Consider the following 16314-nt stretch of genomic DNA (forward strand, 5'->3'; position numbering starts at 1 on the left):
TTTAAGGGACAATGAAAAGTCCTGCGCTGTGAATTGATCGTTTATGGACCTACTGAACTATTTAAAATTGGTTTTGAGCTAATCTACATGGCATCTTTGCTCCAAAGATGTCTTTAAATTTCCTGTAGACAGCACCCATCTTTGTAATACTTATCATAGTTAAATTAAGGTTATGGGTTACTGAGGATAAAATTACTGTACGTACAGTTACAAGAATACAGAAGGTCAACGTGTTGAAAGTTTTACGTACTTAGGCCGACTGAATTCTGAAATACCGTAATGTAGAGTCACTTAACCTACATGAAGTCTAGTGAAGTGGCATTAGACGGGAGACAGTGCGGTAAAAGGTGGCATCTGCATTCAACGTTTAAGCCGAGCAGAGCGTAGTTCACAGAGTCCTCTCCAGGTGGAGGGCGCGTCCCAGAGCGCCGTTAATGCGCTACGCAAGGCTGATTAGCGCGTTGCACAGAGAACGGCGGGATTGCATTTAGCAACAACAATGGCAAATGCAGCGCGCTCCATTATCTTGATGGCCGTATTCGCGCTGCTATTAGTATGAATTAAACATCCGAGTCAAAGTGATGCATCACCTTTTTTTTGTGTAACACTTTAATCGAACGTAAACGATTCAGTGGATAGGTGAACACCCACACTGCAGTTTAAATTTGGAGACAAGTAAATTACATATTATTCACAATATATTTTAGTTTACTTGCTAACAGTCATGCGTATGCATATAATATGCTTCCAATGCAGCATCGTGAAAAACTAAACATTAATGAAATACACAATAAATTGATTAATTTTTTAAATTTTACTTAAAAATGTTTTGCGTCTCGGCTATCTACAGGCTTTAATTAATGCTGAGTGGTAAGATCTTATTTCACTAACAGCCTGTACGAACTTGGATGCGCCTAGTTAGTCATCAGTCCAAGTAGACATTACATAAAAGGGGCCTAAAAGTATACATCCCCTGGGAAATTGTTAACCATTTCATCTAAACAGCTCTAGATATTCTTTCCAATTTTCTGGCTTCGTATTCAATATGAGAAGAAATCAGAATCACCGCCACTGCTAAACATTTCCTCTGCCACGAAATGTTTAGTTCTCTCATGGAAGCGGTCTATCACTTAGACGTCAATATTTTTACACGCAATAACGAATGTTCCTTCTCAACACAAAACTTCAACCAAGCAACTACATTAATAGATTCACTCGATAAAGTTCACTACCAATCACAAGTCAAGAATTTCAGTAACTCAGTTGCAATACATTCTTGTTATACTTATATCGTACGGTGTGACCGAGCGGTTCTGGCGCTTCAGTCTGGAACCGGGCGACCGCTACGGTCGCAGGTTCGAATCCTGCCTCGGGCATGGATGTGAGTGATGGCCTTAGGTTAGTTAGTTTTAAGTAGTTTTAAGTTTTAGAGGACTGATGACCTCAGATGTTAAGTCCCATAGTGCTCAGAGCCATTTGAACTTATATCGCACCGTAATTCCGTGACGTTCAGTAATATTTCACTTCAAATTAGATTATTCTAATCCGCCGCGTACGGGCAATACAAGACACCTCTCTCTCTCTCTCTCTCTCCCCCCCCTCTCTCCCCCCCCCCCTCTCTCTCTCTCTCTCTCTCTCTCTCTCTCTCTCTCTCTCTCTCTCTCTCTCTCTCTCTCTCTCTCTTGACAAAACAATACGCTCATGATAAGACAATACAAGACTGGCTTGTAACAACATTCTCAAATATTTTCAGACGTCCTAGGGCGCAGTCGGACGTTCCTTGAACACTGCTGCATTATAATCTCGCTGTAGTAACAGCGTACTGCCAGCGACCAGTTAGGACTTGTACACATTAGCACGATTTTTGTAACTAGAAAGCGTCTATAATCAGTCGAGTGATTCTATACATAGACAACTGACAGATATGAAATTACAATGAAATCCAGATCATTAGCGGCTTAAAGGGGTTAATAAATATCAACGCGGAGTGTTGAAAGTGTGTGCTCCGAAAGGGACTCGAACCTGAGATCTCCCGCTTAGAACGCAGACGCTCTATCCGTCTGCGCCATGAGTAAAGTGCGACTCTGGCACGCTCCCCATGAGACCCATATTTGCAACTTACTGCCCACACACTACATATGTAGTGCCCCTGCCCACTATACTTATTACACGAAGCGGTCAATCTAACGACTCCCATGAGAGTTTGAGCAATGTGAGTGCATCTGCACTGAAGAAGGTCATTGGCCGGTATGCCTTGTCTATCCTCTGCGTCCTCGATGGCACAGTCGAATAGAGTGTCCGCTATTTAAGCAGGAGATCCCGGGTTCGAGTCCCAGTCGGGGCACACATTTTCAACTGTCCCCTTTCATATTTATCAACACCTGTAAGCAGCTAATGGTCTGGATTTCATCGTAATTTCATTCTTTGAGAGCTGCAAGAACACAGATACCACCTTCATACACTCCTGGAAATGGAAAAAAGAACACATTGACACCGGTGTGTCAGACCCACCATACTTGCTCCGGACACTGCGAGAGGGCTGTACAAGCAATGATCACACGCACGGCACAGCGGACACACCAGGAACCGCGGTGTTGGCCGTCGAATGGCGCTAGCTGCGCAGCATTTGTGCACCGCCGCCGTCAGTGTCAGCCAGTTTGCCGTGGCATACGGAGCTCCATCGCAGTCTTTAACACTGGTAGCATGCCGCGACAGCGTGGACGTGAACCGTATGTGCAGTTGACGGACTTTGAGCGAGGGCGTATAGTGGGCATGCGGGAGGCCGGGTGGACGTACCGCCGAATTGCTCAACACGTGGGGCGTGAGGTCTCCACAGTACATCGATGTTGTCGCCAGTGGTCGGCGGAAGGTGCACGTGCCCGTCGACCTGGGACCGGACCGCAGCGACGCACAGATGCACGCCAAGACCGTAGGATCCTACGCAGTGCCGTAGGGGACCGCACCGCCACTTCCCAGCAAATTAGGGACACTGTTGCTCCTGGGGTATCGGCGAGGACCATTCGCAACCGTCTCCATGGAGCTGGGCTACGGTCCCGCACACCGTTAGGCCGTCTTCCGCTCACGCCCCAACATCGTGCAGCCCGCCTCCAGTGGTGTCGCGACAGGCGTGAATGGAGGGACGAATGGAGACGTGTCGTCTTCAGCGATGAGAGTCGCTTCTGCCTTGGTGCCAATGATGGTGGTATGCGTGTTTGGCGCCGTGCAGGTGAGCGCCACAATCAGGACTGCATACGAGCGAGGCACACAGGGCCAACACCCAGCATCATGGTGTGGGGAGCGATCTCCTACACTGGCCGTACACCACTGGTGATCGTCGAGGGGACACTGAATAGTGCACGTTACATCCAAACCGTCATCGAACCCATCGTTCTACCATTCCTAGACCGGCAAGGGAACTTGCTGTTCCAACAGGACAATGCACGTTCGCATGTATCCTGTGCCACCCAACGTGCTCTAGAAGGTGTAAGTCAACTACCCTGGCCAGCAAGATCTCCGGATCTGTCCCCCATTGAGCATGTTTGGGACTGGATGAAGCGTCGTCTCATGCGGTCTGCACGCCCAGCACGAACGCTGGTCCAACTGAGGCGCCAGGTGGAAATGGCATGGCAAGCCGTTCCACAGGACTACATCCAGCATCTCTACGATCGTCTCCATGGGAGAATAGCAGCCTGCATTGCTGCGAAAGGTGGATATACATTGTACTAGTGCCGACATTGTGCATGCTCTGTTGCCTGTGTCTATGTGCCTGTGGTTCTGTCATTGTGATCATGTGATGTATCTGACCCCAGGAATGTGTCAATAAAGTTTCCCCTTCCTGGGACAATGAATTCACGGTGTTCTTATTTCAATTTCCAGGAGTGTATATTCATTCTTAGAGATATTTATTGTCTATAGACACGTTTCTCCAAAAAAATTGCAGAACGTTTGACTCCAGTTTCAAAAGGGAAACATGAAACACATCCTAGACAACGTTGAGCAACACTTCGTAGTGTGAACGTGTTGGTAGACACTACTTCCAGTTATTCTCGCTGTGCCGTGGAAGACACTTTTCTGTTATTCTTGTTTTTCTTATTGTTAAACATAACTGACCAAGATGTGCCCAACGGGGAAAGTGTTGTAGCCCACTGAAGGCTTTCACGTGATATCACAAACACATAAAAAAGAATGTTGCATCATCTCGGTTCCGAGAGTTCCGGAAACTGTACAGAAAATTGGAATAGAGATCAACATAAACATCATTTCCGCCCTTTTTATTGATCATGAAAACCACACAGTGCAGGTTGTACCACCATACAGCAAGACCTTCACAGGTGGTGGTCCAGATTACTGTACACACCGGTACCTCTAATACGCAGTAGCACATCCTCTTGCATTGATGCATACCTGTATTCGTCGTGGCATACTATCCACAAGTTCATCAAGGCAGTATTGGTCCAACTTGTCCCACTCCTCAACGAGGATTCGGCGTAGATCCCTCAGAGTGGTTGGTGGGTCAGGTCGTCTATAAGCAGCCCTTTTCAATCTATCCCAGGCATGTTCTATAGGGTTCATGTCTAGAGAACATGCTTGCCACTCTAGTCGAGCAATGTCGTTATCCTGAAGGAAGTCATTCACAAGATGTGCGTGATGGGGGCGCTAACTGTAGTCCATGAAGACGAAAGCCTCGCCAATATGCTGCCGATATGGTTGCACTATCGGTCGGAGGATGGCATTCACGTATCGTACAGCCGTTACGACGCCTCCCACGACCATTAGCGGCGTACATCGGCCCCACATAATTCCACCCCAAAACAGCAGGGAACCTCCACCTTACTGCACTCGCTGGACAGTGTGTCTAAGGCGATCAGCCTGATCGGTGAGGGCTTTCAAATAAAATGATGGTGTGGTGGCCCCAAACTAAATACTCTCAGACTCAAAATTGAAATAGTAAAAATTTCGCTGGTTTCGTTGTCTAGGGGCTGGGATACGTAGTTGCCGCATTACATGCCAAATACTGCTACAGTATACAATATGAATACACACATGAATCGAATGGTCGAAGGTTCCTATCACTTGGCAATCGCGAATGTAAAGTAGAAATTTATAAATAATAGATTGCAATAAATAAAACGTGCAGGTACTATCTTAACGACTTTAAATGATGAGTACGACAGTAGAAGTACTTTTGAGAATGTGGTATATTTCTACAAAACACTTATTGGTGTCGACGGTCCAGCATTTGCCTCCAAACATGTTCAAAATGGTTCAAATGGCTCTGAGCACTATGGGACTTAACATCTGTGGTCATCAGTCCCCTAGAACTTAGAACTACTTAAACCTAACTAACCTAAGGACATCACACACATCCATGCCCGAGGCAGGATCCAAACATTTCTCTGACTATTGTCTGGTGGAAGGCGTGTGTAACACTCATCAGTGAAGAGAATGTGATGAAAATCCTGAGCGATCCATTCAGCATGTTGGGCCCATCTGTACCGCACTGCATGGTTGCAAAGATGGACCTCGCCATGGACGTCAGGAGTGAAGTTGCACATCACGCAGCCTATTGTGCACAGTTTGAGTCGTAACACGACGTCGTGTGGCTGCACGAAAAACATTATTCAACATGCTGGTGTTGCTGTCAGGGTTCCTCCAAGCCATAATCCGTAGGTAGCGGTCATCCACTGCAGTATTAGCCCCTGGGCCGCCTGAGCGAGGCATGTAATCGACAGTTCATGTCTCTCTTTATCTCCTCAATTTCCGAACAACATCACTTTGGTTCAGTCCGAAATGCGTAGACACTTCCCTTGTTGAGAGTCCTTCGTGGCACAAAGTAACAATGTGGACACGACCGAACCGCGGTATTGACCGTCTAGGCGTGGTTGGACTACAGACAACACGAGCCGTGTACCCCCTTCCTGGTGGTATGAACTAATCGGCTATCGGACCACCTCCGTCTATTAGGCGCTATTAATGCATGGTTGTATACATCTTTGGGCTGGTTTAGTGACATCTCTGAACAGTCAAAGGGACTGTGTCTGCGATACACTATCCACAGTCAACGTCTATCTTCAGGAGTTCTGTGAACTGGGGTGATGCAAACCCTTTCTTTGATGTGTGTATTTGTGAACAGTTAGCTATTCCGATTATAAAAATTGCCACCAGAAGGAGCTAGTTATCGTCGACCTAGTTGAAAAATGTTAAGTATCAGAGAGTTAAAAAAAAAAAAGGAAAAAAGCATGATCCATCCTCTTCCGTAGTCGAAAGCAAATTATAGACGAAATATGGCCCCTCCACAAACAATACACGTTTCAACTAACATCTCCTCTTTCGATTTCTTGTACTATTCAGTATTATCACTGCACAAGCGGAGATCCCAACAAGGTCGGCGATAATTAGCAAATATCGTGGAACTAGGTTCAAATTCAGATGGCTCTAAGCACTATGGGACTTAACATCTGAGGTCATCAGTCCCCTAGACTTAGAAATACTTAAACATAACCAGCCTAAGGACATCACACATCCATACCCGAGGCAGGATTCGAACCTGCGACCGTAGCAGTCGCGCAGTTCCGGGCTGAAGCGCCTAGAAGCGCTCGGCCATCGCGGCCGGCGTGGAACTGGGGATTCAAGTGTGTACAAGAGGTAAATTATGTGGATTGTCTATAGACGTTGTCTAGCTACATGTCTGCAAACAGTCCCAGAACGTCTATAAACATTCCCTCGATTTTATGTACAAGTGTGCACTTACCTTCACGCCACTATTAGCCGACGGACACTAGAGACGCACCTGATGACGCCACTGGTGGAGCTACCAGCTGCCAGAAGTTTCATGAACCAGCCAACTTGTGGCACCACTTTTTAATTATGGCTCACTTCTCATCTGGAGATAGTCAGTTGAGAGAATAATCTCATATTAATTACTTCCGATCACTCTTCTATTTAAAAAAATGAAGCCGAAAGGGTAGAAATCAGAGAAAACGTTGTATGTATATTATTCAATTGTTGCAAGATTCACACAGTCTTGGATGAACTCGAAGTCAACGAACTCGTAACGTTACAAAAGCCCAAATCCCGCTTTATGAACGAGTTATTGGCATTTCGAAGCTAGTGCCTTCAAGAGTGTCTTACGTCTTTATGAAAGAAATCTTTCTCATAGAAGACGTCAGAATACAGATGCTCTTGCCAACCACCAAGGCCTACGAAACTACACGCCAAATACAAATAAACACAAGTGCGCCAGGCACGACTTCTTCTTAACCGACGTCATAGCGACAGGAAAAGGAAAAAAGCAAACTACGAACTCCGACGTGTGGTAACACGATACGCAACACATGGGTTTCGCCACAATTTCTATCGAAACAAGAATGAAGACTATGTGAACTGTGCAATGAACATGGTAAAAGATAATAACTTTATCTTGAAACTCTTTCATTTGGTCGGTGTTTGCAAAGAAAAACAACAAAAAACAAGAAAACTTTAACTTAATATCGGGCGTCCAAGATTAAAAAGAAAAAGAGAAAATACATACTCTATAAACAGGTCAGCCAATTTCCATGCAGGAGGGAATTGAGCACATGCCAGCGAGTCCTTCACATAATCATCAATTAAGTGTAAATGCCGGAATGCAGCACACTGAAGTTGAAAATCAAACGGTAGGCAAGCCCTAAGTGCTTAAAATGAACTGCAGACAACCAAGTTTCTGATGAACATTACAAACGACAGTAATTAAAACTTCCGGGCTAAGAGGCCGTGGTCCAATAGTAGAAATACTTCTCCCTGACGTTTCGTTGCCAGCTGCGGGCAACATCATCTGAGGTGAGTCTACGACTGGCTGCTAGGCCGTGGAGGTCCTGTTTATATAGAGAGCGTAGAGGGCGCCACCACTCGTCACGTATTGTCAACAGTAAACTCGATAAATAATAACCCAAACAAAAAACTATATTCTGAAAGCGATTCTTTCTCATTCAATTAACAAAACGCTACAAGATCTTTGAACAATCGCTTCGTTTGTAAATCTGCCTCCAGTGGCATTAAACCAGTTTTACTGTTGACAACACGTGACGAGTGGTGGCGCCCTCTACGCGCTCTATATAAACAGGACCTCCACGGCCTAGCAGCCAGTCGTAGACTCACCTCAGATGATGTTGCCCGCAGCTGGCAACGAAACGTCAGGGAGAAGTATTTCTACTATTAGCCCAGAAGTTTTAAATACTGAAGACGCCGGCCGTGAAAGCCTGCAAGCTATGATTACGAACGATGCTCACCCGTAAACCGAAGGAGACAGGATGTGACTCTGTCGTCGTCCGAAAAACCCAAAAAGGCGTTCATCCGGTGTCTGACAAAAACCCACGGTGAAGGCGCTCCGAGCCACTGGGACAGCCCGGGCCGTGATCCCTAGGCCTCGTTGAAACGCGCTAATTTCTCAGGAGGATCCACCAGACACGAGGACTAGCGCAACCAGGACACGTGTGGCTTCCTCAAACACATCACGTCAACAACCGCACCGTGTTATGCGGTAAACGCCAGCTTATGGCGCTAGACGCAGGAAGTCCGTGCGCCAGCAATCCTGGTCAACTGCTACCGAGGAAGCTCTTACGCTCCGCCGAACACTATTCCCCACCCCCCACACCTACCCCCACTTCAACCACCTCCTTCCTTCCTCACAGAGAGAGACCAAAGACTCTCAAACCTGCGAAGAAAGGGTTCAACTCGTCGGTCGCGACCTGTTGATCTCGCAGCGCGGCTCTAGAATTTATATTAATCTTTTGTTACATTTTATAGTTATGAAAGTCGCTAGCTCTATCTTCTTATCTCGTGTTTTCTACTGTAAATCTCGCGCTTGTACTCTTGTTAACTTTACTATTACAGAGATCGCCAAAACTTTATTTTTTTTATTGGTTCTGTGCGAAACGAATAACTTACTTCGTCTTTCTGCTGCCACTGCTTGATCTGCTGCATTCCATTATTTAACAAAAACATAAAAAACCTATTATTCATGCTGAGTGCAATGCATGTTCTGTATGGCGGCTCCTGCTGTTGCTGCGGCTGCTGCTGCTTACTACAACTACATATAAGTCAAGAGAAAGGGTTTGGTCAAATCTAAACTCGATAAATGATAACCCAAACAAAAAACTATATTCTGAAAGCGATTCTTTCTCATTCAATTAACAAAACACTAGAAGATCTTTGAACAATCGCTTCGTTTGTAAATCTGCCTCCAGTGGCATTAAACCAATATTACAAATTAATCAAACTCTTGAGACAGACTGAAATACTTCTAAATTGAATACATAGTGCAACAATTCCCTGACAATTACAAAAGAAATTAATGACAAAAATCAATGCTTAATGTAACAATGGTTTCCGGTTAAGAATTCAACTCCTATCATTATCAAAATTACTGTCTGCTGCTACGCACATACACAAACCCTTCTCTTTAAATTAATAAGCGCGCTGCAAATTACAAAAAAATCAACTAAGTACCAAATCCTGTGTCGCGGGTGGCGGACACGGCAGTACTGCAGCTCGGCGACGACCCCTCGCCCCACACATATGCGCACCACAGCAGGCGGGCCCCTACACTGGCTTCCAAACTGCCACTAGTTAATTCGTGCGCTGCGAGGCGCGACAACAATATCTTAGATTCCAGAGCTTGTGTATGCGCGCTGTAGCCAACCTTTACATCCTAAGAGAGTATTGCCAACTCTCAGTTAAGACAAAAGGTTGAGCTCAGCATGGCTTGTGTTTTTCTATCATCACAGTTTCTACCAGCTTTGTTTTAACGCTCCAGTCTGTTGTATCACATATAATTTTACTGATAGGTTTTAATTTTTCTTGTGCTCACGTAGCCCTTTAATACATGACACTGTATCATAAGCAATACATGTACAATAAATACATTAAATATTTAATAGTGTTCTTTCCACACATTTATTATGTTCCATGTGCCTGCAAAAGGTGAGAAAGTCTGTTGTATTTCATCCACATTTTGTGCAAGTACATAGCTCAGGTGTGGTAATCCCAAGTTGTGCTCGGAAAACACAAATGAGTTTCTCTCCATACTTTAATCCGTTCAGACTGAGGACTTGTCTGTTGTCGAAAGCACCAATTCTGTCCTGAATGAGGCGCAGTCTTGCACTAGTCGGTAGGACAACGGATCTCAAGAATTTCCAAAAGTACAAGGCTCATTTTTTTATAATCAAGCGGGACTGATATCTTCCAAAACTAAAGTATGTATAATTAGTGAATATCACATCCTCTGGAACACCATGTTAGGCAATGGTACGAAGAATTTCCGGAATAGTGCAGTATGTTGGCCCATCTGTGGTTTATGTGTAGGAAAACTGCAATTCTCTGTGAATACAAGCACACAAAGTGACCCTTCCTAAGAGTTCAAATGGTTCAAATGGCTCTGAGCACTATGGGACTGAACTTCTGAGGTCATTAGTCCCCTAGAACGTAGAACTAGTTAAACCTAACCAACCTAAGGACAACACACACATCCATGCCCGAGGCAGGATTCGAACCCGCGACCGAAGCGGTCTCGCGGTTCCAGACTGCAGCGCCTAGAACCGCACGGCCACTTCGGCCGGCTTCCTAAGAATCATCAGGCGCATGTTCTCATGTGTTTCGGCAGAAACTTACAATCCTGTTTTTCTTATGTATAGCTGGAGTCACGCTAAACTAGTACTGCTCAACACGTCATAGACGCGACGCCCATTGTCGACGGAAACCTTCGGTTTGTTTCCCGTTAGGCACAATATGATTTTTAAGGTGGATAGACAGAGCTGTCGCAAATTAGTCAAATGTGTTACTTGTTTTATCGATGAGCATCAACAGGGACATCAAAACACGATCAATAACGAGTACTCCAGCGACGGCTGAGTAGCGCTGCTGCATGGCTGTGGCAGTCAGTGTGGGACAGGGCAGTGCTGTCGCTGGTGGAGTACTGATTGTTCTCCGTGTTTTAATGTCCTGTTAATAAATGTCGATATAGAAAATAACGAATTTGACTAATCTGTGGCCACTCTACCTATCCACCTTAACAATCATTTTGTTCTTAACAGGAAACAGACCGACAGTTTCTGTCGAAATGCGCGTAGCCTGAAAGACGTGATGAGCAGTATTTGTTTGGACTGACTCTCGTTAAATATCACAAAAACTAAATTGAAAATATGTTGTATAAACACTTGAGAAAAAGGGTCTGACGACTCTTGGGAGGGTCACCCAATGTATACCACATTCATCTTCTTTATCTTCAAAAGACGAAGCAGTAGTTTTCACATGCGCCATCTTCTTCATTATTCGTTAAATTACGAGCCCGTGCCTCAGTATTTAAATGTCCAGTGTTAAACTTGTAAATACACGACGTGAAGGCTATGTTATTTATTATGTCCAGGTGTTTAAATTCTCCACCACAAAAGTGGTTGCTTGTCAAATTATACACTGCTGAGTCACATCAATGTCATCACAAGTCAAAAGCTTGAATAACAACCTTTTGCAGGAAGAGAGTCAGTGAGGTTCTGGAAGCTACCAGCAGGGATTTGGAGCAATGCCGACTCCAGTCCCGTGGACAGCTGCGCTAGGTTGCTCGGTTGACGATCCGTGGCGCAAACACCATGGTCGAGGTGGTCCCACAGATTGTCGTGTCGGTATAAATACATGGAGTTTGTTGGTCAGGATACAGCAAACTCATTCTGGTGTTCTTCACCACGCACATACATTGCGAACTGTGTGACAAGTTGCATTGTCCAACTGGTAGCTGCCATCACGGTTCGTTGATTCAGGGGGAGGGGACCAAACAGCGAGATCATTGGTTCCATAGGATTACGGAAGGATGGGGAAGAAAGTCGGCCGTACGCTTTCAAAGGAAGCATACTGGCATTTGCCCGAAGCGGTTTAGGGAAATCACGGAAAACCTAACTCAAAGTGGCCGGTCGCGGGTTTGAGCTGTCGTACTCTTGAATGTGAGTCCAGTGTGCTAACCACTGCCCCACCTTGCTCGGTGATGCCATCATGCTGAAGAAAAACAACTGCATTATGAGTGTACGTGGTCTCCAAGGATACATCCATAATTGTGTTGATCCATTGTGCCTTCCAGAATAACGAGATCAGGTAAGGAATGCCACGAAAACATTCCCCAGACCATAATGTTGTTGCAGGTCGTTTGCTCACAAACGTTTCACTCCGTATACGCCACAGGCCATCTGTCCAATGGAGAATGAAACGATATTCACATGAAAAGACCAGTTGTCGCCGGCCAGGGCGTCCGAGCGCTTCTAGGCGCTACAGTCTGGAACCGCGCGACCACTACGGTCGCAGGTTCGAATCCTGTCTCGGGCATGGATGTGTGTGATGTCCTTTGGTTAGTTAGGTAGGTTTAAGTAGTTCTAAGTTCTAGGGGACTGATGACCGCAGAAGTTAAGTCCCATAGTGCTCAGAGCCATTTGAACCAACCAGTTGTCGCCAATCAGTTGGCGTCCAGTTGTGGTACTGTCATGCAAATTCCAGCCTTCGTTGCCGATTGACAGCAGTCAGCATGAACCACTCACAAGTTACGCAGGCCCATTGGCAGCGATGTTGGCTGAACGGTCTTTGAGGAAACACTGTTGGTTCATGTGGACGGTCAGTTACTCAACAACCGCACATATATTCGCCCATACAGATTTCCGCAGTCGTCGTTCACTGCTGTCTTCCACGCATCATGGTGCACCACACTTGCCTTGGATAGCACCATTTTGCCATGCACGGCATACTTTAACCCCGCGGCACGCGGACAGTTTACAAACTTAGCCGTCTCTGAAATGCTTACATCCTTGACACGAAAGCCATCGGCAACGCTTTTTTTAAGTTACACTAATCGCTCTGTTTCCCCATTATGTTAATAACTACATTGTTTTCCGCTCCCCCGCCCCCGACAAGCTATAATATCCTACACAGCTAATGACGCCACCTATCGGCTATAAGTGGTTATAGCACGTTGAAATTATACAAAGGCGGTATGGCCCCTGTAGAAGCTACACAATTGCTCGAATTACCACGTAATTTCTTATGGTCGCAGTTAAACGCGTTTTTATGTTCAAACGACGTGTCCGTTTTTCACGTACTACACACGACCGTTCGCACAATTCAAATGACCTCATTTTCAAGATAGTACTTTCGGGCTGGCACGTTACTCAAACGCTTAAACTCTGTGCACTGACTGAGTTGTTCAGACATCTGCACTTTGGAAAATACTTGCAACGAAGAATCCTGTTACCTCTCCAACACGTAGAGGAAAATGTCCCAAATTGAACCCCTCCCCCCTCTCACCCCGCAACTAAAACGGACCCACTGGTCACTTGCCTCTGCATTACTCTAAACGTCTGTGGAAACAAATGTAAATACCACACAATAACAGACTGATTCACTTGTTCCGTTATCAGCTCGCCGTTTTGACAATGGAAAATTCTTTACATTGTGCTACATTTTTCGTAATAACTCCTAAATATTAACAGTTAATTATGGCTAACTGTTTCATTTAGATACTTAGTTAAAAGTTTATACGGTTGAAACAATGTACACTATTGTTGCAAAACTATGCACACTTCAGTTGCTTAAACTTTACCCGTCATTTTTGATGGTTTCGTCTGCCTGTTCAGTACACACACATTATCACTTGGAATTATCTTGCAGTTTCAAAGAGCGTAACGGGGAAGGTTGACCCTGGCAAACGTAGTCTGTCTAAAATGACTAAAGCTACTACTGCAGTTCTGGAAAAGAAGATGGTTTGGAAGAAGAGCAGTATGATACAGAAATAACACAAAGTTGTCTAGCACGAAATACAGCACAGCTGTGGAATCAGCAGAAACAAAATAAGGGATGTAAAGGTCTTGAAGAAGAACTGCTTAAGTATTGTCTTCCTGTGGAACCTTCTTTCTTTGAGTTTACTCGTAATGACTTGTGAAGAAAAGCCATACAACTGGCAAAGAGAAATAACATTGAACACCGTTTCAAAGACGAAACTGCTGAGAAACAGTGAAGTGGAAACAGTGGATTCGTCTTTTTCTTAAACTTACAAAACCAAACTACCAGAAAGAAACCTACTGGAACATCCTACAGCAAACCCTCCGGTTCAACTAAGAAACCACAGAGAAATTGTGTAACACCATAGAAGATGTTATTTGTAACTGTTTCTCTGATTTAATGCCTCTTTGTGATTTTATTTAGTGTTAGTTTGAATAATTCTACAAGCGTCCGAGTTTGCGAACTATTTCGCAAATTCGCAAAGTGTAAGGTTTTTAAAAAACTTTTTCTCGTAATAACGTTTCATTATATATTCTAAGAGTGAAATGTAAATATTTCATAACAGTATGAAGTAAACAGTGTTTGCTTTTAAAGCACGATTATTTACCGTTTTTTGTCAATTAAAGATAAAAAAATGGGGGTCCGGCTTTGGGCACTTTTTTCTGCATAGCGTCTGTCAACAGTTTGTTCTCTGTTTATTGGCGAACCATCAACAGTGTACTCCCACGTCAGAAACATACTTTTACCTAGCTCAGTGAAATACAGTGCTCTAATCTTCCACACTCTGTTAGCAAAACAATCTTTAACCCAACTTCTTTACTGCAGGACTTGCACAACTTGATCATAATAAAACGTTATTTTCATGAATAAGACTGAACAATTTCAAGTACCACTCGTAGTTAAGTGAAATGAGTTAGTGAAACTTTCATAAGAGTATTATCTTGCAGACGTAACGTGTCTACATTTTTAGTACTTTTGATTCTGCACCCGTAAAAGTAGAGTGGCAGTGCAGAGTGAGGTACCTTTCGGCCATACACTAGATGAGTTGGTAATTGGAGAACTGGAACTATGTGGGTATGGATTTCCATTTCCAATATTTGCCTCACAGCCAAAGGTAACTTTTAGAATACATTAGTCAGAATCGGAGGGATGGAAACAATTTTTAACTTCATTCTGAAACAGTACATTCCAGATAAAAAATATGAAAGCGTAGTGTATGTGCAGATGTTGTTACAAGTAAACACAGTTAAGTCGCTGACTTGCTCGACACTTCGTAATAACATTTTCATCCTCTAGCTAGAGCTGTCGGTGCGACTAAAATGACCCATGTACATTTAGTGACTTTTTAGCTATATATTATACAAGCCTGTAGTGCGGCAGAGGTGTCCCAGTTATGAATATTCAAGAGGGGATTAACCTATTGTTGTTATCAAATGAAACACCCACACAGTCACATCTTCGAGAATTACTTTTACATTATAGTTCAATAATGAAATGAAAGGAGGCTTTAATTTCGACCGGAAACCGCCGGGACGGCGTTTCAGCACCTCCCAGGGATTTTTTCAACTCACTGGAACAAATCGGCACAGTAAATTTAAAACAGTACACGTTTATTAAATCGAAACGTAACGAACTATAATTTGCCGCTGTTCCGCCACCAGTGAAAGTGACAATGGGTGCAGAATTTGTTGCGATGGTCGTGAGGGTGGGGGAAAGTACTCTACATGTGTGTGTGTGTGTGTGTGTGTGTGTGTGTGTGTGTGTGTGTGTGTGTGTACGGTATAATCAAGGTAAGTATCACCTAGGTAGGTTGAGCTTCGTTTCGAATTTGTCATCGGTAGATATCGTCCTGTTTACGACTGCCAGCAATCTCAGCAAACGAGTAGCGTGGCGACATCTTGTGTAACGTGTGTCAGTGACAAATACACTGACAAAAAGAAATCCTAACACCAAGAAACAATTAATGTATAGTAATTAAATTACCGGAACACATTTGTCTGGGTAACATATTTAAGTGATCAACTGTTGTGTACATACTTCCGCGTAGTCAGCGCGTACACAACTTTTCCACTAGAGCGCGCCCCACTAAGCACAACAGCGCAGGCGCAGCGCTCGTCCGTCTCCGCACTATGAGATGGCGCTGACTTAGAGATGGACCAAATTCTGCTTCCGCCGATCCGCGTATTAATATGTAACTCAGCCAATGAGATTGCTGCTAACGTAGAACCTTTTCTCCTCGCGGATCACACTCACGCAGTGATACCTGAATGCGCGAGGTATTATAACGAGTGTACAGACCTCCAATTAGTCAGTCTGCATCAGTCTGCATTAGTCTGTAGTCAAGTTTCAGCTTGCACCTAATAAGATTACCATATTCCTGTACATAGTCATGAAGATAAATGAATAGACACTTTGTCAAGTATCAGAGATATGTGAGAATAAGATTAACGTGGCAAGACCAAAGGAACTTCAGATTGTCAATTGTAAATAGCATCCAGACCCAAGTTAAGTAATTTTTATGCTTGT

Source organism: Schistocerca serialis, chromosome 5 (genome assembly GCF_023864345.2).
Source record: "Schistocerca serialis cubense isolate TAMUIC-IGC-003099 chromosome 5, iqSchSeri2.2, whole genome shotgun sequence".
Classification (NCBI taxonomy): domain Eukaryota; kingdom Metazoa; phylum Arthropoda; class Insecta; order Orthoptera; family Acrididae; genus Schistocerca; species Schistocerca serialis.